The sequence below is a fragment of the Ptiloglossa arizonensis genome, chromosome 3, assembly GCF_051014685.1.
Source record: "Ptiloglossa arizonensis isolate GNS036 chromosome 3, iyPtiAriz1_principal, whole genome shotgun sequence".
Lineage (NCBI taxonomy): Eukaryota > Metazoa > Arthropoda > Insecta > Hymenoptera > Colletidae > Ptiloglossa > Ptiloglossa arizonensis.
This window is the reverse complement of record NC_135050.1, coordinates 19431839-19456661: the sequence shown is the minus strand read 5'-3', so window position 1 is coordinate 19456661 and position 24823 is coordinate 19431839. Positions and strand designations below refer to the sequence as shown.

General features: G+C 48.0%; 1 protein-coding gene across 1 annotated transcript in view; it reads left to right on the top strand.

The window, feature by feature from the left end:
- The first annotated feature begins 5863 nt into the window (after positions 1–5863).
- The window catches only part of Olf413 (DBH like monooxygenase olf413), a 438131-nt gene continuing 419171 nt past the window's right edge, over positions 5864–24823 (top strand). Inside the window, exon 1 of the mRNA XM_076306581.1 lies at positions 5864–5895. The gene's annotated coding sequence lies outside the window, so the exon portion shown is untranslated. The remainder of the gene's footprint in view (positions 5896–24823) is intronic.

Below are 24823 nucleotides of genomic sequence, written 5' to 3'. Positions count from 1 at the left end.
AGCTCGTCCTTGCATCGTTGAAAAGCCACCCCTTACCTCCTCGGCCGCCCCTCGTTAGACGTTGTATTCCTTTTTCCCGCGCGGGGACAAAAAACTGAAATTCAACCCTTCGCGGTACGAATGTTCGGTGTATATTACGGGAGAATACGTTCCTCCTGTGACGGACGACGCTCCGAATGAACCTCGTCGACGCGACGTTGCGTCGCGGAATTAATTAAGGCACCTTATTTTTCGGGAATAATGGAAACCGTCGGCAGCCACCCTCGGTGTGATAATATTTGATTACGAACGGTGGGAACGGTGAGAAAAGAACGACGTTGCCGAGTGGTTGGAATGTCGTTGACCTATAAATACCGATTCGCGAACGGGGGGAACGAGTGGGCGATGATAATGCAGAAATACGCAAACCGAGAGAGAAAGAGAGAAAGAGAGAGAGAGCTGGAGAGTAAATCGTAATAAATACGCGTGTAAGTGGAATCGCATGCTTCTTTCTTTTTCGTTTTCCAACGATACCGAAAACCGTGGGTACACCGCGGTAACTTTAAATCGAATTACAAAATCAACGACGATTTAACGACGCGTGTGGTTCCAACGTGCTTTCGAACATCGTACCGTTAAAGTTCACGGTTCGCGTAGACGAAGATTTGTAAAAATTGACGCGTAGAACGATCACCGATTTTTGGAACGCAGACGGGTTAATTATCGGTATCTCGAGTGCTGCCGGGTTTCAACCGAGGAAGGAGATCGATCATTCGATCACGAAGCGTATGAAACTTCTAGAGGAGCGAACGAGTCAAACGTATTGTCATCCGACAGGATAAATGCACTCTGTACGCATCGGCGCAACGATCCGGACACCGTCACTCCTTTGCCTCGGGAAACGTTCAACGAATCGTCACTTTCGTCGCTCGAGTAGAACCGAGTATATTTCTACAAACAGAGAGAAGACACGTACACGAAAATATTCGATTCCTTCGTAAACCGGTCACGAGTTCGTTAGGTATCGCGGAACGAGTCGAGAGAAGGGGACAAAGTTTTCTGGCAGTTTACAGTTCGCGATAGATGCGAGAAAATGTTCGTTATTCGGGTTCGAAAGGAAAATAAAAAAAAGAAAATGTCGTTCTCGACGTACGAACCAGGGGAAAAATTGAGAAAAGACGCACGATACCGTTGTCCAGAATTATCGATCGTTGACAAACGTAATTTTCCATTATTCGGGCAACGAATGGAATCGATGCACGTTACGGAAACCGTAACCGTATTCTCTACCGCTCATCCTTGTTTTAACTAGCGACGAAAGGGTTAAATTTATACCGATCGACGTTCACTCCCCCGTGGACGTTATTTTTACGCGACGTGGCTCGAGTCGATCCTAGCTTAAAAGCGGTTCGTCCCCAAAGGGTTAAGAATCTCTTACGAACGAATTCGAGGGAAAAACGTTTACCTGGCGTGCGCGGAACTTCCAGTCTATTACAATAGCCTTTATCCGCGTCTGGCTAGATTCGAGCAACGTAGGCCCGAACAAAGCCGGCGAACTCCGGCGGGAGGATCATCCCCGAGTTAAGTCGCCGATTCATCGACGACGGAAACCCACCGACGATTCCACGGGCCCGTGGGTGTCCCACGGGGCACCGTCCGTATCGATTTCTTCGCGTTTATCGTGCCCCGTGCGTCTCGAGGAGTCGTGGCCGCGTTTTGATTCGCGATCGAACGACCTCGCGCCATTTTTTTTTTCTACCCCTCGCGACAAGAACAAGGACGACCACGGGACCGAGAACCGGTGGATCTGGTCTCGTTCGGAAACAAGCTCGAGCCGAATCAGCGACGAGGACGGTTCACGGGCCGCGCGCGCGGTCGAATCAAATTTAAAAGAATGACTCGTACACTTGCCTCGTGAGAGGAACAATGGTCTTTTGAACGCTCCTTCTCGTCGAGGACCTTTCAAGGCGTTTGCTGACATTACGCCGCACTGTTCCGAGCACAATGGAGAATTGTGCCGCTCGCAGAAGCAACCAGCGAGCGAGCGAACGAACGAACGAACGAACGAACGAGCGAGCGAGCGAGCGTTTCTCCTCTGTTCGGAAGTATCGGGGAATTGAAATAGGTTGGAAGACAACTGTTGCTCTTCGCCGTGCCCGAGAAAGTTCAACTAATTTAGTCCCGGACGAACATTTCGCTTCTCCGTGTTCCAGCCGAATCGTTATTTTTAATCGCGGCGAAACCCCAACGAGGGCTCGCGAACTCGAGCCGGGTAGCCCCGATACAGCTTTTTCTTCCTCGAGAATCGAGCGATTCTAATTCCTCGGAACGGTTTAATCGGCATGGGTTGTCCACGAACGTCGATCCGTCTTCTAGCCCCGCACGAACGAATCCCGCCATTCGGGAACAAGTGGCGCGGATATAACGCGGCCCGGAAGAAAGCGGACTCGCCCACGTTATTCCGTTTTACAGCCTCTGTATTTCGTTTAAAAGAATCGGAACTGATTTACTTTGTCCTATAAGTCCCGGTTTTATTACCCCACCGGTCGTATTTCATTCTCCCGAACTACCTTTACGCAGAGGACTACTTTTATATAGTTTATCGATATTTTTATACAGACCCGCCGTTCCTATCCTCCTCACCCCCTAACGGGAAGACGTCGAAGCTACTTTGTAATTTTTTACCATCCACGGGACTCTCTTTTTTTTCTCTACATCGAAACCGTCCCTGGTGTTCCCGTCGAACCGATTTTCACGAGCGACTTCGTATTCTCTGGAGAGAAAATACACGTCGATAAGTTTGAATTTCAAATCGCAAAATCGACGACGATCGCGAGTCAACGACGCGCACGGTTACGACGAACGATCGAAGCGGGACTGTTCGTTGCGAAACGATCGAAGACGAACAATAGTCTTTCCGAATATATCCTAGGATTATTTTTTCTTTATACTTTTGCGATTTTTTCACAAGGTTCGAGCCTTGGAGAAAAATCTGTGGAATTTTTACATCGATCGAATAGCGGTCCTCGTAAGATCGGAGGTGTCGATGACTCGTTCCCATTGCGTTTAACTTGAGTATACCGTGAACTTTACAGTAATTAAATATACTTCATACCTTGTACCAATACAATAGTACACCCGTTACTTCTCCCGTTCCGTTCTTGCTGCCTTCCTCCGCTCCTCGGGCACGAAATTCGGCTTAGTTTCCTCTCCATTCGGCGCGACGACGATACAGAGGAGAAAGCGGTCGAAACGTTGTGAAAAACGATCGAGACGCGGTAAATGCATAGTTATCCGAGAACGGTATCGTCGATCGATCCCGGGGCACTCTTAAAGTTCGCCGAAAGTGGGATAATTTATCGGCATTCCTCACCGCGAAGCTGTCCGGGCAATCGTTAACGATTAGAAACAACGGGGGCCAGTATCGCGGCGAAAAAATATCGTATCGGTTTAAATCACCGGTCGCTTTATTCCTACGTCTCTACGGTCGAACAGTTCCCGAACCGTACGACTCCGGTCATTATTTTAATTGTTGCGAACGCGGCGCCGCGTCGTTCCACGGGGCCTTAATTACAGCCCTCGGCCCTCCGCCGTAGAAGTAAAGCGATTCTACTCGCCTGCTGGCGTCCACGCTTACGAGAATATCCTCTCACCTTTCCCCCGATCTTCCGCTACGTACCGGACCAAGGTGAGAATCAATAGGATCGAATTAGTCGACTCCGATAATTACGCTAACCGTTACGATCGCGGAGAAATGATAATTGTCGAGAAATGAAACGATCGATCGCCGGTTCGCGACACGGAGCGAACGACCGGCGATACTTTTAACGTTTCGACGTTTTTCGAAGGAATTCGAACGTTTCTCTCGTACGATCGCAAAGTGGACAGTTAACCGGAACGGAAAACGTCCCGAGCGCGTTGGAGCGAGTTTTCAATTTTGTGGCGCGACGAGACAACTCGGGGAACGTCCAGTCTACTCCGTTATTGTTATCGCTTCGATCGTGGAAACGTAATGGCGACGCGGGGTTCCCATGGGTCGAGTTAGACCCGTAGAAGATAATACAGATTATCTCGTATCGTTCTCAAACGATTGTACAGGAAACGTACGTTTCTCATCGAGCAAGAAATTAAAGAGGAAACCTCTTCTTTTTTTTTAGTAGAAAATCTTTCAATTTCAATACGTTTTTTCGTTGAATTGTACGTTTAAGGTCTTTGGATACACTGTCGCGAATGTATTTAAATTAAATACAGGTATTTAATTTTATAACACGGAGGAATATAGAGCAGGTAGTTGTATCTAGCGTAATAGCTTTGCAAAGAAATAGTATAATACGGTTTGAAATAGATCCGAGGAATCAGGGTTGAAAAAGAAAGAAACTTTCGCTGAGAGGAAAGAGGAGGAGAGTATGATTTATTGCATCGGGATTCAGGACGCTTCTCGCGCATGGAACCGACTTAATCAAGCCGTGCTTTTCGCCCGAGCGTAGGATATTTACAGCTATTGTCTGCTTCGATTCGTCGAAACGGTAGTATCGTTGGTGGTTTTTGCCCAACGCGAAATTTGTATTCGCGCGAACGGTAGATTCGGAACATCGAGCTTAGAGGGGAGGGACGCGACCCGAATTGCGGGTTAGAGGAGCCGTCTGATTATTCCGGAAACTTAGATTGCCTTACCGTAGTTTATGAATATTTCGAGACTGATTAAGACGGAAATATTAATTTCGTTTCTACGCGTTACTTTCGGGTGGAATGGGTTCGCGGCGTAATCGAAGCGGACAAAGTGGGAAAGAATGCAAATTAATTTCAAACGAAATATCGATTCGAGGCGTACCAATTGGACGTAACGTTCGTTATTTAAATACGATTTTCCGTTGTCGTCCACTCGTGACAGTAAATTTTCTTTACCTTTCGCGTTCGTATATCTAAATATTCAATAACTAATCTTGAACAAGTATATAGAATTCGTTACCACCAGGACGTTAAGTGAAAAACGATATTCTGCGTAATTAATCAAAGACAAGCACTTCCAGTAACAAACGAGACGAAAACACATTCTGAAATACCATTTGAACGAACTTTGAAAAATTCGAATTGCAAGTCCCCGCTTAACCACTCCCCACCCCGAAAATATTACCCCACGCCCGACCCAATCCGGAGTAATTCCTCGAATCTCGGTTCTCAGGTGCGGTGAATCAAAGTATACGCAACATTTCTTTCGGACGCGCGGTGTTCAATCGTGAAATTTACCGAGGAGCGTTCCACGCGGGTGCATCGCGCGAAATGCAACACGCGCGACGTACATCGTCGTAAAACATTTTTATCGCAAATCTCCCCTCCCTCCCACCTCTCGGCTCCCCCCATCACCCTCCCCCGTCGAATCCTGATTTTCGGCGGTCCGCGTTCCGCGTCACCGTTCGTTACATTAATCTGCCCGGTCGGCTCCCTTCCGCTGGCTCGTTCTCGCGCGCATATTTCGTCGTTGTGCATCAGGTTCGACGCGGCAATTCATTTACCAGTGTACTCTACTCGTTTCGCGCCCGACACGCGTCGATGAACCGGCGCGCACGGAAAACAGTGGGCGAGGAGGGGGGTCCCGGTCAGTGGAAGGGGAGAGGAGGGTACACAGGCGCCGCGGCGCTCTGCGGCGTTTCCTGCGTACGCGCGACAGCCATTGTTTTTTTTTTCTTTCTTTCTTTCTCTTTTTTTCAATTTCACGAAAAACGTACCGCGAAAAGCGCGAATCGAAGCAACGATACCGGGGCCGAGCCGACGAACCAATTGTGACGCACGCGTGGTAATATAATAAATAAATCATACCCCGGGGATTCTCGATGTTTGGCGGTCCTAAAGTGTCGAAGGTGGGAGGAAAGGAGAAGGGAGAGCGTTTCATTCTGGGCCAGCTAAGTGCACTCATCGGTAAGGCAACCTAGCAGGTTCTGACTTATACGCCGGGTCATTGGGAGATCGGTAAGAGACTGTATATATACCGATAAGAGCAGGTACGGGAACTTGCGGGAAACGGTCGGTGGTCAGTTTCCCTCTGGTGGCGAGCGTGGGTAGCGCCGCCACAGATCTCTTCGAGGGGAAAGAAACGACGATTTCGAGAAGCGTTACGTGCACGCGTCGAAATCTGGTATTGTTGCGCTCGGAGCGAATTAATTTGACAATTTTATACCGAGGTAAATATTGGAGTAGAGCCATTGCACAAAGTTTGAACAATATCGGTATCGATAAGTAGAATCGCATCGAAATCTGGTATTGTTGCCCTCGGAGGGACCTGTTCGGATTGAATCGATTTGAAAATTTTATACCGAAGTAAATATTGGAGTAGAGCCATTGCACAAAGTTTGAACAGTATCGGTAGAGATAAGTATTATAGAATCGCGTCGAGACGTCGATCGGAAATTTAATCGTGATGAATGTAACGCGAGATTTATTCGAAACAAAGAACCAAGGGGTAATATCTGAACGGTGGCACTTTGAAATTACTTGCGTTGAATCCACGATACGATTGTACCTTTTAGAAACCCTATCCAACGGAATTCGACTTTCCGTATTATCGTTGTTTCAATTCGTTCTTCTTTGCGTTTCTCTCGCGCTCGGATCGCGTTTCGGTAGGAGAACGATACCTCGCGGAAGTAACGCGTCCAAGAGCGCATAATTGCATCGAGGTGAAAGAAAAGAAAAGGAAAATGCAACGGGCGCGGGCGAGTGCACCCCGTGGATGCAAATCGGCGCTGGAATCGACGGGATGTCTGCAGGTGGTGTCAGTTACAAGGCGCGGTACTTCGTTACCTCGAACAAAGGGTCGGTAACACTTCCGCGAGTGGAAATTGCGCGATACCGAAGATCAAACGGTACCGTGGACCAAGTGCGGGGGGAGGTGGAGAGGTGTAAAGGAATCGAGATCTCGTCGCATCAAAGCTCGATCGTGGAAATGTTCCGCCTGTTGCGCAAACGCGAAAAAGGGCCGGTGTCACCTTTGGCTGGCGACCTGTCGGCATTTTCCATCCAATTATCCGTAATTACACAGTGTGCACACCGTCGTGACCGTTTTCATAATCGAGGCCGGTCCTTCGTTGGAAAACACCGGTGAAATTTTCGGCGCCGCGACGCCCGGCTGCCGATCGTCGCGATCCTCGTCCCTTGATCTCGTTATAATTGGCCGCGGGAAACCGGGCCATCGCGCGGCAATAGAATTCAATTTATCCGATATCCTTTCTGATTGCTGAATGACTAAACGCGAAGGAGGGCAAGTGGATGATGACCGATTAGCCTGTTATTGAAAGATGAGTTTGTGTAAATAAATGGCGGTGATATTGGGGTTAATTGGCAGGACGAGGAACGTTTACGGGCGCTTCGTTCGTCGGCTGGAACGCCTCGCGGAAAAGAATACGCTCGATCGAGAACGGAGCGAAATTTGACGTTACGGAAGAATTCAGCTCCTCGATAGATTTTCGTGGCTGATAATTGTTCGGTGACACGGTATATTTTTCTTCGACTCGATGCGAGAAATGTACATTTTTCTGACCTCCGTCGACGAGATGACCGAAGAAATATTTGTCGACAACGCGTGTGCGACAGTTTGCCGCCATGTACTCGGTTGCTCGCTCGTCTCGATTTGGCAGGGACGTAGTTACGCGCAACAAACGCCCACGGAAGGGTTCAACGAGGCATCCGTTTTTTGTGCAAATAATCTTTCACTTCCGTTTCAATACTTCGGGGTTCTGTCGTTTCTTCTTCTGTATTTCGGTCGATACCGATCACCGAACTACGATGCACTTCTCAATCAATTTCGATCGACCGAAATTTCATTCGTTATCGGATCTCTCGTTGACTGTTTCGCTCCGCGAGCCCGTAGAAACGGGACCGTCGCGTTGTTAACGTGGGTCGCTTTAATCGGCCTTGTGTTTCCTCGTTACCGCGAATTTTAAGCCTTTCTCCGCGAACAACATTTATCGTAGCTGCTCAACGTACCCCGAAATGCTGCGCGAAACAAAAGGATCACCGCTGTCGAACAAAGACGGTATCCTGGTTGAACAATGGCGCGACCCGTTAACGCTGGCAATTTTCGGAGGACTTGGAGTGTGTCGCTCCGGTGTACATTTCCAAAAGTGAAAATATTTCGGTAACAATGAAATTCTGAAAGCGGGTAATCGCGATCTCGGCGTTGGTTCGCGTCGCAACGGGGTCGAGCCGCCGAATGAATCGTTCGGAGCGCTCGTCGTTCGTTCCTGTTCCGCGTGTTTAATATTTCGATAACGTTGCATCGAGTGTGTGCGGGAGGGAGGGGGGCTCGTTAATAAACGATCGTCGTTTTTTACGAGTCGCGCATCCTTTCGTTCAGATCGAACGCGGCGCCATCGTAATCGAACGATCCGCAGAGCTCAAATATTAGTCGCGTTATTCAAAAGGTTTCACGAGCATATGGTACTTTCGGCGAGCTCCTCGTCTCTCTTTCCCTTTGTGTCGTTTGTTATTTCGTTCGAACGAAATTCGCAACCTGCTCGGGAACGGTATAAATCCGCGTGAATTTACGCGAACCGGTGCGTAAAAATTTCAAACCCGCCCTTTTTCCACCAACGGTGAAACTTGAACGAATTGCGAGCATTCGTAGCGCAGCACCGCCGCGAAAGAATATTCGCGTCCGCAAGTGGGCGTGACGGGATCGGTGAAAGATCACGGTGGGGGTGGCTCTTCGTTGACCTTGAGCGGCCGATTCATTCCGAGCGTACCTATTCGTCGCAAAATTGTACGTTATTCGCGCTTCTGTTTGGCCCGTTCCGCGAAACACTCCGCCGACGTTCCAGTTCGCGTTGCGACGTTACGGTCCACGTTTGATACACAAGGCGCGAACTTGCTCAAATACGGTTAAAGTCGGTAATCGAATCCCATTTCGAGCACCTTCCGCGGAGCGGAACACTCGCGCGTTATCGCGACGCAAAATTGGCCGCAACTCGGGAACAAGGTCGACCGGGTCGCACATTCCTATTACCTTTCCTCGTTGTCGTCGTGTTTCCAAATCAAGCTCCAAAGTGGGTGCCGCGCATCGCGATACACTCCGTATCGGTGTTTTCCAAAGTACGGGTTGCGTTTCATCGTAAAACACGAGCCGAATTTTGCGTTGTATCCGATTAATAAATTCACACGAGCGAGTACGTTCGATAACACGAATCAAAAGAGATTTCTCTCATTCTGACCCTCTTCGCTCGTACCGTATACGAAACACAGACCATACCGCGCTACGTTCGTTATTGTAACACGAACTTAAAGCTACAGTCGCTTACACAATTCCATACCTACTTACCACACTAGTTCATTCGTACAAACATTGTTCAGTTTCACATCTAAATACATCACGGTTCTGTGCTAACCGGTATCGCATTCTTGCTCACGTATCGAGCATATTTTTCGAGTCTCGCGCGCGATTCGCGACTCGTTTTCGGGTCGACTCGTGCGGCGATCGTTGGGAGAGCTGCTCGAAACGGGGCACCGGGATCCTCCTCGTAGGTGAAGTCGTAAGAGGGAGTCGCGCGAGGCGCGTGCACGGCGCTCGTTTCTCCGCCGGGAAATTCCGCAACGTCGGTCTAGCCCGCTGACGCGGGTCCGACGTCTCGTGTAATTCGCACCGCTATATTTCACTGAGCGCGGATCCTTTCGTATACGTGGCTGGCGGCTCTCACGGACCCTCGACGATTTCAATAAATTATCAAAACAACGTCCGGCCGCCGCGTATTAACGCGAGAAGAGGATAGAGGACGAGGCGGCGATGGCTGCCACGATGCGAGTCGAACGAGAAGAGAGCTCGAAGCGAGCGGCAATTTGCCCGATCCTCGTACCATCTGTCACGAGGCTACGACGTAATATCGACCTTTCGCGGCCAATTACGCCCAGGGCTTGTCGACCATCGAAACGTGATCCCTTTTCGTCCGACTTTCTCTATAATTGTTCCAAAAAATTCACCCGGCCGACTCTAGCCGCAAAACTCTAGCCCGGATCTTCTTCGAACCGAACCCTTTCGCGCCCGGGTACCTCTCGATCGAGCTCGATCGGACCCCCGTTTTTCTTGTTGCTCGACGCTCGTCGATTCGCAGCTGTTGCGAGATTTGCAAACAAAAAAAATTACGATAAAAATCGAATCGAGAAAATACACGGAACCTTTTCTATGAAGGATATACGTACGAATTTATCCAACGTTAGCCGATGCTTTAACCGTGGTGCATTCTTGCGATAGTTTCTGCATAATTAATGCTGTTACAATAGGACTGGATCCTCCTCTGTTCCTTTACTCCTATCGATGTACTACCAAGTTAAAAACACGAGTTTCGTACATTCGGGACAATTTTGATCCAAATACTTTGAAAGTACATTAAAGCGGAAGATTAAGGTTGATATCGTAACACCGAGTAGCTACCGAGACGCAGTATCGGTTACAAGGAAGTATAACGAAACGCAACGGACGTGTTGACGGGTTACGGAAGTAAACTTTGCGTTTCGTTCAAGTAAAGTGTCACTAAAAAGACTGAATTTTACGCCATCATTTACGCGTCACGAACCGTACGCAGTTAAAAATTACACGGTAACGTAACCACTCGGGTATGAATTGTTACGTTGCGAATCGGATTCGTGGGATATTCGTTTCTTCCGCAATGATTTTCGTTTTTCTTGAATCGAGTACGGGAACGCGTCCTCGGAAATTCTCGAACGCGTTCGCAAAATTCCCACCGGCTTGAAACGACTGCGAAACTAATTAAGGTACGCGCGCGAGCATCCGAGGTTCGAATCGCGGACTGTACTCGTCGCAGCGAGTGACGACACAGACGTTGCGAAACTACGGTTACAATTAAGCGCGACAAGAGGCGTCTTGAAAGACGGGTTTCGGGGAGGGGACTTCGAACGGGACGGAATCCAACGGCATTGAAAGGTATAGCGGAAATAACGCGAAATTCATAAATGATGCAGGTGCGTCAGAAGCCACCGGTGCTCCGTTCCGGGTTAACGTTCGTCCGTCTCCGTAGCTAAAAGCGAATACCGGCTTTGTCCCAGAAAGACGAATATATTTATCCGGCCTGGCGGGTACGGGTCAAACATGAATTCACCTGAATCCAAGGCATGCAATTCAAACGTCCGCGGACGCCTTCATCTTCAAGCCACCCAACACCGTCTTTTGAGGGTCTCGTGATCGTACGGAGCGCAAACCTTGGACCGTCGCGTCGGGTCGGGTCGAGTCGGGTCGAGTCGAGTCGAGTCGAGTCGAGTCGAGTCGAGTCGAGTCGAGTCGAGGAGCGTCGCGTCGCGTCGTTCGCGCATTCAGACACAAATTCCGCGCCGCGTGTCTTTACATCGCGCTGCGTGGAACTTGCGGTGTTTAACCGCGACACTCGTTTTAAAGGTGGCGAGTGAAATTTTTAACGACCTCCCGAGCGACGGCATTCACCTCGGCATAATCGCGCTTTAAATTGTAACGAGTTACCTTCAACGACCCGTAAGTTGAACGTCATTTCTGTTTCAGTAATTCGAAATAGTTTCGGCCGTGGCCGCGATCAAAGAAACAACGCGAAGCGAACAGAGGCACGGGTACGCGCGCCCGTCGGAATTTACTTTACCACGTTGCGTTAGAAGTTACCTAGGGGGGGAAGTGGGGAGGAAAAAAAATATTAAAATTTCCTCTTCCGCTCTCGCGAGAAAAACAAAACGACAAACCTTTCTCTATCCCCCTTCCCTCTTGGAAACAAAAAAAAAAAAGGAAAAAAAACGAGAACGAGGAAGAAAAAATTGTGAAATAGTAGGACGTTGATGGCACACAGTAAACCGCTGGCGCGCAAAGTTTAATAAAGACTGACAGACATCCTGTTGGTGTTTGCCCTTTATATTCCGGCTTGTTTGTGTTTTGACACTTTCGTGACACGCTTCCGTGCTCGCCAAATTTTGTATACTACGTGTTCCAGTTTTACAGGATTAAGATTATAAACTATCCAACGCGATAACACGGCACGCTTGTCCCGGATGATGTCCACGGAGACATTTCCCTGGCCGACCGAGGTGCAGTTCCGCGTGCCATTGTGCGGCCACGTTTTCCGCGCTGCGTTTTATTCCCGTGTAATTGAATGCGGACCGCGAGTTGCGCGAATTGCTCGATACCTGCTCCTCGGATTACTTTCGTAGGATACTTAACGGATCGATAACGTTTCGTGGACATCGCGAGGAACAAGAAGATAAGAGTGGAACTTAGTATTCAAAGTCGCTCTCAAAAGTTAACGTCTAAACGGTGAGAGTACGGGGACAGTTTAATCTCTCGTTCTCGTAGTTTCGGGTACTCTTGGCGATACTTGTGGTTCTTGTTTCGTAAATGTATCGAAAATGAATCGATCGCTCGAACAAGGTACGTAATAAGGACACGTGTACCACTGGACGATCTTGGTCACCTCCTGGTGGTTTCGGTAGGGAGACGCGGGGGTTACGGTTTGCGAACACAGTCCCATGGTGTCGAGGGAACGGCAACAACGGTCGTGGGAATCCAAAGGAGTTAATGAGCGGTCAGAATCGACCTTCCATAATGACTCTTTTGGGCGCACGGGCCCGTTGATGAGCGATCTAAACAAGGACAAAGAGCCGCGGGTGGTAGAACGTCGCGCGACGGGAGGTCTCTGACCGTTTCGAGTCCGCTGCCTTCGAATGGAAGTATATTCCATCGTCATCAACGGTTAACCGTCTTTAGTCGGCTGTCGAACCTACCTCCGTCATCTCGAACGATCTCCTCCATAATTAAGACGGTGAGCTGCAAAAAGCTTTTAATTGTTCCCGGTAATAGATTCGATCGCGGCCGCGTCTAGACGGCTGCTGGCCCTGATTTCCAGCGCGTTACCCCGAAACTCTTGCTCTCGATGAATAGTCTAGCAGGATCGAATTAACCACCATCGTGGTATCAATGGTAACGAAATCGTCGCGTACAATTTCCGCACCGTGTAAAGTTACGTGTCCACTTGGGAGTAAGACTGTCGCGAGTTGCATTCGTAAGCGCATTCCGAGAACAATTCGCGACAACAGTTTCGTTCTCGAACAGACACCAAGGCCTAAGAGAGTCAAGTATCGAAAGTCGATGCAACCAGGGAAAAATCGAGTCGATCTCTTGGTTTCGTTCTCAGTACGAGACACTTTCGAGTAAGATTGTAGAGATAATTTAGCACGTTGTACCCATAAGCGACACGTGTTTCTCAATCGGAATATTTCTCGGAACAACGATCTCGTCCGATCGAAACGAACAACGGCGGTGCTCACGGATCGATTTTTCGTCGGTTCGATTACAGATCGAGCCGAAGAAAAACGTACTTCGTACGATTATTCGAACGTCTCTCGGTGCTACGTGACTTCCAGCTGGATCGAATAATATACTCGCCTGGAATTCGTTCTTAAACGAAGTTTCGATACGAACGAAACGACAATTCCATTCGGGCCGTCTTCGTGGCACGGAGACGAAACGCGTATACCTAACCGTACGAACGTAGTAATTAGTCTAAAAGGTCCCGATATTATATACACGAGAAGAAACGTTTCGGTATCTGGTCCATTTCGCGGAACGAATGTCGGGTTATTAAATTGGTCGGAAGTGCATCGACGGGAAATGAAATTTTCTAAGAGATTCCTCGATAGTTGTAACATCGGGGCGAGCTTTATTAATACAAAATGAAGACGATACTCGCGTTACATCGATCCCATAACCGACACGAACGCAACTTTGGTGGATCAATCGTTTAATAACCGGCGATGGATCCGGCGACGTCTACTTTACCGCGAAATTGGACGCTCCACGAATTTTCTAACGCGAAGTTAAGACGCGGTTAAGAATTTCGAAAGTCGCGTGCAAGCACCGCCCGGAACTTACGAAACGTTTGAGGAGTGCCCAACTTTCGAAACTTCTAAATATTTCAATCGGTTCTACTTGGGAAACGATCTACGAAGCGATTCGAAATTTCGCGGAGACCCGCGACGGGGGCACCGCTTCGAAACGTTTATGAATATCTAAAACCGAAATAAGTAAGAATACGTAAGTTGAACGAGGGGCGATCCAAAGGGTTTGAAAATTGAGAGAGAAATTTAATTTGAAGCTCATCGGAACGTTTTATAACCGTTGGTGTTTGTTTGTAAGCGGATCGTTTCGCGCGAATTGCAGCGATCGTCAAGTTTCGTTCCACGGAACGGGAAAAGAATCGAACGCCGGTTATTATAATCCAAAGTTATCATCGTCGAAAGAAGAGCATCAATTGGCCGCTCGAGGTCACCGAGGGTCTTCTTGCAGCGTAAAATTCGGCTACTCCCACAGATGGTACGCCGAACGAGGGCAACGATCTCCGCGCGCGTATAATCGCTCGCGTCCACGCGACTGTCGACTCGATGACAGCCAACACGGATCAATTTGCGCGAACGAACCATGTGTAAAAGATAAACAAATTTTTTTATCCGTTACTCGTCGAACGAAGATCGCGAAATGAAATATTTCGCAACCAGCGTGCGAGAACACAGCCGTCGAATCGTTCGATCATTTCGTTCGTTATCGTTTGTTCGAATTAAATTTTACACGCGTCGAAGTCGTGTCGGACGAGCCACCTTGTACGTTTCGAACGAGTACTCGACCGTGCACACGTACCACGTGCACGTGTATCGAATCCCCGGACATATTAGACGTTATAAAAGCTGGCAGCATTTCCATTTCCCGTGTATTTTGCACGAACGTCTTTATCGGCGTTTACTCGGGCCTCGCGTGTTTGTTTCCGCGTCCTAGGAACGAAGCGACGCGGTAACTTGGTCGAGTTTCCAACGGCATTTAAAGGAATCACAGCGTTTTAACGAGACCTCGATCGTATCAGGAAGCGCGTTTAATGCCGCCTCCCCACCTCCACGCAGCCTGGCGTACATTCGCGCGGGAACTCCCCTCGTAAAGAGGAAGCTGTAATCGCGAAAATTAAAAGACCGTTCCTATTCTTAACGCGGAGAGCATTGGCTCGTTCGATGGTCCCTGGCATGCGATGCATTCGTAGACGTACGAAATGGGGAGGTGGGGGAGAGGGTGGGGGGGATCCGAGGAGGCGAAATAAAGCCGGGCGAAACTGCTCTAATTATTACTTATTACTGGACGGAGTAATTACAGCGGCAAAGTAAGGGTATAAAGATGAAATAAAAGAAGAAGTACTTTACAACTCTTTCGAAAGTAGCAACGGTTGTACACGAATGTTCAGCTGTTTTTTTACGGCTCGACAGTGGTACCGGAAGACGTTAAATTTTTACCTCTGCTCGTTCACGCAACTTTTATCCCGAAGTTCCCTCGGCGGTAAATGAATAGGGTTTCGTTTGATTTCTACTTACGGTCGAAAATTTACATTCGGTTTCGAGTATCGGTTGTTGCTCCGTAGGAAGGGATTATACTTTGAATCGATGCCAATTGTTTTTTGTGCACCAGCGAGGCTTCGTTCGTTCCGTCGAAAGGGTTTCGTAGCGATTCTTGTCCCGGTAAGTTTTCTCCGAGCCATCGACTCGATAAAATAGATTCACGGAGCGGAAAACATCGAGCGCTCGAGGTTATTTCCCGAATTACGAGTAGCGACGAACACGATCACCGCTACCCGGTTTCACCGTTCGAACGACAGAGAGCGCGCGACTGACGGTGCGCTCGTGCGGTCGTTCGAACGAAAGGGGCGGAGCGAAGAGACCGGAGGCGGAGCGGTGGGGACAGCGAGACCGCACGGTGGGGGTAGCCACCCGGCATCGACGAGCGACCGATATTTTCCGTCTGCATGCGTCACTTTCTCCTTCCGTTTCGCGTAGCATCCCGGCCTCGATTTTGCTCCGGTCGTTAAAATTGCAGCAATATTTCCGCTCGTGATAACCCGTCGACGAAATATTCGTATCATTACGTCGAAAATGCGGGTAACGCGGATCGTAAGGGACACAAAGCGCAGGGGTAGCTCGAAATCTCTCGTTATCGTTACTTTTTCCAAACGTCGGTAGGGGATTCGTAACCCGCGGCGCACGCAATCCGAGTTAATAATTGCTAAGTATCGCGCAAGCTTGACGGCGTTTATAGAATTTTTAATGCGACGCGCGTTACGCGGCGTCGGTGAATTCCGCAATTTGAAATAATGGGGAAACCGTGTATCCGGCAACGCCGTATTTTTCATCGCACAGCAGCAGTCGGGCAGCGTTTTGTAATTAACGACGCAAAGTGTAATCGGAACGATACGAAGCTGAATCGATACCGAATCGACGAGTCTGTGAATCAACGGTTCGGTAATTTTTGGTTCCGTTCGAGCGCTGGGAGCGCGTGCCAGAGAAACATTAATTTCTTGCTGGTCGACGAAACCGACCGTCTAATTCGAAATAAATTGGTACACATTTTCTGCGTTTACGCGATACCTACGTTCCGTGAAACTCGGTTACGGTTCGCTTTCGACGAGAAATAATCTCGGTTAAATTGCGAATACGCGAATACGATTCACGGAACGTTTAAACGCGCGCGTTCCAACGTATCGATAAAAATTAATTCTACGCGCTACGGTGATCGTGCGTTTCGTGCGTTGAAAAATACTTGCTTAGAAACGATACCGTTTCGCTTTCAACGTTCCTCGTCGCGTGAACGCCTATTGTATCCAAATGTTCGAAACGTTCGCGCTGACTTCATCAACGAACAGTTGCACCCTCTTTTTCCTGGCAATTACCTTGAAAAATACATTCCAATCGAAACGCGTATAGTCAAGCACGTATCGCGATTAAAACGGATTAATAAACCACCGCGATGGCGGCGGGTTCGGATGGGATTCCATTTCGAAATGCTCGAGTGCCAGAGAAAGACAGAAAGAGTGAGAGAGAGGTAGGGAGGGAGGAGGAAGGGAGAAAGAGAGAGAGAAAGACAAAACGATGGCTGCTGGTCGAGAAAATGTACGAGTACACGCGAAACCGCGGTAAAAACGCGTTAGACACCGTGTCCTGCGATTAATAATGTAGTTTCGAGGCTGGCCCCGTCGTTTCTCATTAGCAATATCCCCCCGCCCGGCTAACGAGAAGCACAATGATAACGATTTGACGGCCATACGATTAATAGAATATTTGATCACACGCGTACACACCGGCGTCGGTACGCCGGTAGAAATAGAGGTGAATTTACTGCCGCTTGTTAGAGACACCCGTTAGAGGGGAGAGATTAATGCGAGCAATTGCAGGCTTGTGTTAATTGATACAGCCTAATCACCATCAGACGCAGCGATGGTCATGCAAACTATAGCGGACTATAATAACACACGGGGCTGCTTGATAATGCTTCGTTCAGCAGTGACTCGATGTTCAATTATTCGTTTACCATCGGATTAGCAGAACCGACGAACGTTGTTGCGCGGGTAAGCCGAGCTTATTCGGGGTTTTCGTACACGGCCAAGTGATCTAATATGTGGAAACTACTCGAGCGAACGTTGCACGAAGTTCCGATGGTTATTTTAACGAGAATACCGCGACTCGTCTTTTATTCCAATTAACACGCACCGCGCGAAACGGTGCTCGATCGCGGGATTACGGACTCGGTGAATTTTACAAGTGTAAATCGTTGTCGAAATTCTTCGGGCTGTTGTCCATTGTTGTCCATTGCGCGCGAAAATTCTAACTCGTAACCGAGCTTTCGCGAGGATCGCGAGAGATCACCGCTACGCGAGCCTAGGAATAACGAAATTTTCGGGAAGAGGAAAAAGTTCTCAGAGATACGCAGAGCTTCGAAGATGAATTTTTCGGCTTCGAATCGTCCTCGAAATTCTACGAGCTCTTTCCAAATCAAACGAAACCGTTTTCGGTTACCGTTGGCGTTCGTTGTAGGCGAAAGCTTATGTTTCGCAATGGAATTCAATTACTAGGACGCATTGAAGTTTCGCGAGGCATAACAATTTCAGCGAAGGAAAAAAGTTAACGCGACGACGAACGCATTAGGATGCCGAGGCAAGGGACGCGATCGCGACGAGATTCGTATCTTCGCGTTTCGATCTGCGTAAACTGCGTTATTGTTTATCACCGTGTCGGCCATAATGCCGTCCTTTGTACGGTCGCGAGCCTCTAATCTCGATTAATATACAGATAAAGCACAATTTGTCCGAGCAGCGTGCTTTCGATTCCGGGCTGCATTAATAAAGGGGCAGGTAATCAAAGTTCCTTTCGGTTTGTTACCGTTCCAGGTTGCTGCAAGGAACTTATCGCTCCGAACACAAGCTCATTGTGGAACAGTGACTGGTCATAATCGAGTAGAGAGTCAGCGGGTGATCGACGCGACTCGATGTATTCGTTGTGCAAGGGCGCGCGTACGTTCGTGTATCTTTCCATTAATCTTCACCGATGGTGGTGCCGAGAGGACAATAACGATGTTTTGGGCATAGTGTCTAATTGTTACCGTACAATTTTTCAGCGTGGTCGTTCGTTTTCTTAGGAGTTACTCGAAGCGTTCGACGAATAACCGTGATCACGACTATTGGGTGATCGCGGATGATACTTTTCTCCCTTGTATCGAAAGGCTACAGTTTCGATGAAAGTAACGCGTATTTATCGAAAAATACGATCGAGCATACTCGATGCACGTTACCAACAACCAGTACAAATGTTTTTTCGCGTTAATTCGCCATAATTGTTCACAATAGCGTTTCGTCACACCCGTAGCGCGTACTCGCGTTAACCTTTCTCCGCGATTAATCGCGCGTGAATACAACTTCGAAAAAATTGAAAAAAAAAAGAAAATTATCCAGCCGTATACGACAACTATTAATCCCGGCCGTGTGTTAACATCTAAATAGAGGCGTTTATTTCGGTCGTGTGTTCTACTAACTTTTTAAATTTCGAATACGAACGGATTAAGAGGAAAATCGATATCGCGCTCTATTAACCGGCACAAACTCACGTATCGAGTATTAAATATTAATCGAATTTTATCCCTGATTAACGACGGATCACGGTGATAACTTTATGAATAAATTTCGTCTCAGATAGGACGAAATACGATTCTTCGGGCAGAACGTGGTACGGATCGTTCGGCGTCACTCTAACCGGTCGAAGATCGATTCTTGCACGGTCTCTCCCAGTTGCGTGTTCCGTTCCACCAAAGAAAGCGATTAGCGTGCGTCAAATGCACTCGACTATGCAAATATATGTTTATGTTACCTCGGTAACCCGACTGCTTGAAATTTCATAGCTCGCGTATGTTGTGCAATAAACACGTACAATTAACGACGGCTACGTTTCAAAGGCACGCACGAATACCAGAAGTTTTCGAATCACGTATTGTCGCAGTGCAGCAACGTCGTTTGCAAATACGGATCTTAATAACGTGCGCCGGAACGTTACGCCCCCGGGTATAATCGAAAGCGTCCATTATGCGAACCGCGATGAATTTAAATACGCCCGTAAACAAAGTTGACCCGATTAAGTTCCAAGTACACGCGAGAACGATGTGTAGCGATGCCAGTCGGACCTTCGTCTAATCCCTGACGTTACCTCTTCGAGAATCTCCAAGGGTTTAAGTATCCTAACGAGCCGGCCATTTTTTTTCCCTTCCATCTACGGTTTCTACGCGATCGCGGTCTAGCCGACCCGAATTACTCGAAGGGTCTTCTCACTCCGGTGCCGTGAAAATGGCTCGTCCTGGAGAATATTTTTTACGGAATGCATCGAGCGAACCTTCCTGATATTTTACACTCGGTTTTCTTAATCGATTAAAATGCTCTTGGAATTTTTCTAGCCGGAACATTTACGTGTAACGGTGTTCGTAACCTTTACCGGTCCAAAGCTACTCATTTGCATCGAATTGTAATCTCTATGGAATTCTTGGGACACCAAGAATCTATTTTTACGAAAAAAGAACGAAAATCGAGAAAACGAAGCTACTCGCGAAAAAAAAAGAAAGTGTCAGTTTTTACCTCGACAAGTTAAAGTTGAATCGTTTTACCGTTGGATACGTAATTATCTCGCATTTTCCGACCGTTGAACCGCGCCTTGTCTCGTTCAGAGCGTCGCCATTTTGTCGATTTCACGAGCTCTCCGATACAACGCGACGAAAATATTCCGTACACTCTCGAAAAATGCCGGATAAAAGGAAATTCGATATTTTTTTTTTTTTTCGAAACCTCTAAGCGGGAAGACCCCTTACAGTGCGTTCGTCTTGTCCGTTGTACCGTGGCTCGCGGATACGCTGGTAAACGAGAAACGGGATACACTTTGGGCAACTAATCTCAACGAATATAAAGTGGTTCTTTCGCCGAGTAGCTTATGCTGTTATGAAGAATAAAATATGAAGACGGAGCGAGAAGCGCAGATGGTGGATGAGAAACTTTTTAATGAGAAGAAGGAGCCACGGGCCGGGTCTTTCAATTATGAAAGAGTTAAAAATTAAAACCGAGGACCGCTTGCACTGGTTTCCTTATCGTCCGGATAAAGGGGATCTGGTCATTCGAGGTTCGTTGGAGGAGTATCGAGCGTGCGTTTTCGCAACGATACGTTTACGCATCGTATCCCGATCGGTGTGGTCAGATTTCGTTCTCAAAATCGTTGACCGACAGGTCTGGGAGCAAGTAGCACGACGAGGGTCGTTTTACTCAAGAATTATGCACCGAAGGCATTAGAGTGGGGAATCTCGCGCTTCACCGTGTGTACGAAATGAATTAATCGAACTTCGTTGTTCGCAGATTTCACGTTAAGCGTCGAAAGGAACGTTACGTTTGAGATTCTTCGCGCGTGCACTGCACGACTCATTCGAACGATTGTACGCATGTTGCACTGAATCTCGGGCTTAGGAGTTTCAGATTGGACAGTACCGCCAATATTGATTGAAGATTGAAGAGGCCAGAGAAATTATCTTAAGAAAGGGCTACAATAAATGGCACTCCACCTTTGGATTTTCATCCGAAGATGGAGAGTCATTCCTGGTACTACCTAGTCACTGTACTCGCCTGTAGTAGTTAGTTTCGCAGTGGTTAGTTTGTTCATCGGTGCGTGTATATTTTACATATACGTGTCGAGCCCTTATCCGATGATGGACAATTCGTAGCTCGAATTAGTGTTGCGAATGAGTACAGATCGCGTTTCAAAGTAGCGACGAGAATGAGTATCGATCGCGCTTTAAATTAGCGTTGCGATCTGTTCGAATACCAAAACTTTGCCACTGGGTATTCTTTAAGAGTCACGAGATTCCCAATCGACTGGCCGCTCAAGGTTACCGAACCTATTGTCCCCACCATACCCGTTCGGCTACTCCCTCTCTTTCTCGTGTCTTCGCGCGAGCCTACCAGCATCGACCAGCTCGCGTTCTCGAGAGGAGGGGAAAACCGTGTCACGTCGCGAACGAAGAATTCCATCGTAACTCTCTCTCTCTCTCTCTCTCTCTCTCTCTCTCTCTCTCTCTCTCTCTCTCTCTCTCTCTCTCTCTCTCTCTCTCTCTCTCTCTCTATTAATGATATGTAACGTTATTCGAACGGTCGATTCTCCAATTACGCGAAAATTATTCCTCTATTTTTTCTTTTTTTTTTTTTTCATTACGTAAAAGATACAACGCGGCATTAAATGCTAAGTACACGATTCGCGTTCCACAAACAAAACGAACCGGTCTCGGTTGCGGCACAAAGCAACGTTGAAATTAGTAGCGACCCGACGAAATAACTGTATCGCGAATTAACGTAAACACAGTCGAAGGAAACGATTTTGTCGCGCACGGCCGCTAATGAGTCTCAAATAAATAATTAACCGACGCGTTTGCGCATTATACACGGGCGGTGGGGGGTGGTGCACCGACATCGGGACATCGGCGTTTTAATTTTTAATTTACATCCGTCCTCCTCATTACCGGAAAATTGACACTGACGGAGTCCTTAATTATCCTTCAGCCTTTTAATTACCGACACGCCTGCGAAACGGCGAAGGATTTGATCGATCGACCGTGCTTGCACTCCGTCGAACTATTTCCAGCTCGAGCTTCTAATGATCCCTTTTCAGGTAATAATTTATATAAGTACCGAGGACACGGGATATCTCGGTCAAACGGTTATCCAAGGGACGGAAAATTATGGCGGACGGAGCTTTCGAGTTACATTTCGGATTCGAAGATGCGACGTGATTGAATTGCTGAAAATTTGAAAAGCGATGTTCCACGCTATTGGTAACCAGGGGAAACGCATCGATTTATCGACACGATGAAATTCAATAATTAATTATTCGGGATTCATTTCAATTATATAGGAATCTGCATAAAATAGAATTAGTTCTAGTTTCCTATTACGTTGTATTTCCGTTTGATTTTATCGCAGAAATTGTATTCAATTATTAACGCGAAAAAAAAGCGACGAACGAGTACACGTTTCAATTTCGAGGGTTTGTATTTTTCATAATAATTTCACGCGCGTTCTGCATAATTCCGGGTTCGAAGGAATGACCAATATCCGATATTCGATTACACATTTAGACAACGTTGGTGATCGATTCCAAGCGATGGACGAACGATCGAGATCGAATTCGTAAACAACGAATATTCAACGTTCGAGACTGTGACATCGCTTTGTGTTGCGGACCGATGTTACCGGCTGGTGTTTGCAATTTTTCTCGACAATTTTACCGCGAACCAACCGCGCGAACGAATTAATTGAAACAAAACCATACAGATCAATGAATTTAATGACATTTCTGGAATAAATTTCCAGAAACATACGAATCACTCTTAAAATTACCCCAGAAACCTTACTCAATTTTAAGATTCATATTTCATTTTTCGACCGTCTACAATTATATTTCTCTTTTCCGATTCACGAAGTTGTCGCGTTACGATAATTACACGTTACGGAACGGCTAGTTCCGCGCGTAAAAATCGACGAGTATTAACGCGTCTCGATTTCGAGGCTTCTTTCGAAACGGTGTGTTCGGTCTCGCTCGGAATTCTCTCAGAGAGTCGAGTCGATGCATTTTCTTTTTGTCTCCAGCAGTCGTTCCCGATGTAGTCGGATTCAAATCTGACAACCGAGCAGACACATACGCGGCGTGGCGCGTAGCGATCCGCGAGAAACGACCGAAATGTGCGAAGCAGGTGCCAGGTATATCGAAAGGGAGCAGGACAGGTGACGACGTCGCGTCCGTTGCCACGATGTAATCGGCAATCGATGACAGAAGCGAGAGTGACTGCGTAGGAACGCCGGGGCACGGCGGTGGATACTCGTGGGCCTTAGCGAGGAAGGGTGGGGGTGGGTCGGTGGGTGGCGGTGGTGGGGGGAACGGGCCGAGTGGAGAGGTGAGATTACAAGGCAATAGCGCGACGTGCAATCACGGGGACACACGTGAAGGATCGACATCGTGGCCACGCAGCCGGTTCTCCTTCATTCGGCTCGTCCGATAATAATTAGACGCTGTCTGGCTGAACTGGCTGTCCGCCTAGGTCGGCTGACATGCCTCTGGCGTCCTTTACCCTCGAAGCGGTGTGCACATACGCAGAAGGGGTCTACACAGTCCGCTTCGTAGACTGTGTACGGGTCGCGCGCGATTTCGTCGGTCAACGTTGTAATCAGCGGGAACTGCGGAAAAGGATTGCTAGGTTTCGAGCAGATACTCGTTCACCGTCCATCCTTTTAACAGCGCCTCGAGCGCGGACGAGCTCCCCGGGTAAAAAGCACGAGGAAAGCCCGCTCGTCCGTTCGATGAAAATCCCGTGGATCGGCTTCTGTTTTCGAAGCTTCCCGCGCCAAAGGAACATCCACGGAAGAATCGAGCGGTAACTTTCCCGCTGACGGATCTACGCGAACGGTTTCGTTCCTCTTGTTACCGCAGGGACCGTAGAATCTTTTATGCGCGTTGTATCGCGACCGCTCGTTCCTGGCTCCGGAGAAGCTTTGTCGAATAATTGCGTTTCCAGCTGGGGGCTTTGAATCTCTTCGAAATTCGTAAGAGGAATACAGCGGGTAGATAATTTCGTACGAGGGGGAAAAAGTTACGCGCGTAATACGTGTTGGCGCGATAAAAATAAAATTGTCCGCAGATCTGTGCGTAGAGACGAGGTACACAAGAGTAACGATACGATGGGGATATTCTCACGGTTGACCTCGAGCGGCTAGTTACGGACAAACGTATCGTGTAGTAATACCAGAGGAAAATTCTAGTGTCTCCTTTGAGAAATATTTTGGAAGTCTTGAAAATTGTTCGGGACGATCGGAGGCTCGAACAATCTTCTTCGAGTTCTCGACAGCGCACACCCGTTACTATCCGTTATCGCAATCGTCCTTGCACTAATTACAAACAAGTGCACGCACCACAACCATCGTCCAATCGAAGGATACGTTTCTTTCTACGGAAAACGTTCAAATGGTGACGTCCAGTGGCGCGATCCCTCGCAAATGGGATCGAACGATCGAAATATCGCGATTCCTTATACCAAACACACCGTATTCCATTTCGATTCCCACTGATTGAAGACTGGATGGCCACTCGACGCGGCCGGACAAGAATATAGATAACCACTTTGTCATCTACGAAATAGGCTAAGCTGTCACGAGCAACGTATAGGATCGCGAAATCTGTATACTGTGATTCCACACGGTGGGTAGGCGACGTCCACGTATCGCGCGCGATATTTCACCGAGTGACAGTACACGTAGGCGTCTATTGTATTTACACGGGAATTCTTCCCAACGCAAAACCGGCAGCTGTCACGTGAGAATCGTGAGCGCGATTGATCTCGGCTCTGTCGCGAGGCGATTCGCGTCTTTCGAATCCGGGGATAACGATACGCGATCTCGCCGTAAAAAGAAGAAAAAAAAAAAGAAAAAAAAAGAAAAGAACGCTCGAAACCAACGTCCACCGA